Below are 1136 nucleotides of genomic sequence, written 5' to 3'. Positions count from 1 at the left end.
TCGCACCCCTCCCCACTCAGGTGCCCACCTCTTTTCTTCCTTCCCTCCTTCCCATCAGAAAATTCACACACACACAAATATCATCTTTTCACCATTTGATGTTTATTTTAATCGCAGCCATCAGTTTACTATGTTAGTGTGAGAGTCAGTCTTTTCCTGGTTAACCATTTCTAAGAAAGCAGACCACTGGAGACACAATTCTAAACTGTCTGACCTTTTCTATTCAGTTACTGGCTGCCCAGGTTGTACCTCTCCAGGGTCTCTCATTCTGGGGTGGCTGAGCTTATCTTCTCTTTTGATTCTGCCTCCTTCTTTGACTCTGACTCATATTTTGGTACCTTTTTCGGCTTTGGTTCCGTTTCTCACGTGCACAGGAACGGAGAAAACAGTTTGGTTCTCTTGTTTTTCTTCACCTTCTTCGACGGAGTGGCGTACGATCGGATTTTCTTTCTCAAGGTTCCTTTGAGAGGTCTTCTGACCCTCACGGTCATATTTCGTGCCTTGAAAGACAAGAGAAGGGTATGAGTTTTGAGGAAAGAGTATAACAACTGAGTTGGAAGGGAAGGGAGATTTCATGAAAAGGGAGGTGGCCTGATGAGGACTTTTGCGCCAGGCAAGGGCAGTGTAGAGGTCTTGGGCACCAAAGTCAATGGAGAACCTGGGGAGTGTCGATGGAATCATCTTACCTTCACACTGCCTCTGTATCTCCGTTGCCAAAGGGTCTTCTTTCTTCCTTTCATCCTCGAAGCAAACCGCACTGCAACTCTTCTTGGCTGCCGTGGCTTCCTGGTTACCTTAGCCATGATGACACCATGAAGTGGCCTAACCCAGAATCTCTGCCTCTGACCTCCCTATATATACCTTCCCAGGACAATGAGGAGCCACACCCTTCACTCTGATTGGTCAGCTAGGCGCTCCCCAGCCAATGGTGGCTTTGGGGTCTTAGACATCACAATGTACCACTGTGCCATCAACAGGGGATAGTGGGTGCTGAGGGAGGCCATGATACACCTTTCCCACCCTTGACCCATCTGTGTGTCTGATTCTGGGGAGTGGTGATTCAGGGGCATGGTGTTTCTTCTCATGACCCTCAGACTTTCCTTCAGTGCCCTTTATTCTTTGACTTGGATGTCCCC

The 1136-nt window shown here is 48.2% G+C and overlaps 1 pseudogene; it reads right to left on the bottom strand.

Moving 5' to 3' along the window:
• Positions 1 to 283: 283 nt before the first annotated feature.
• On the bottom strand, positions 284 to 803 carry LOC108634582 (annotated as a pseudogene).
• Between the last annotated feature and the right edge of the window lie 333 nt (positions 804 to 1136).

Source organism: Capra hircus, unplaced genomic scaffold (assembly GCF_001704415.2).
Source record: "Capra hircus breed San Clemente unplaced genomic scaffold, ASM170441v1, whole genome shotgun sequence".
Classification (NCBI taxonomy): Eukaryota; Metazoa; Chordata; class Mammalia; order Artiodactyla; family Bovidae; genus Capra; species Capra hircus.
Note: the sequence above shows the minus strand (reverse complement) of the source record. Positions and strands in the feature narration are given on the sequence as shown.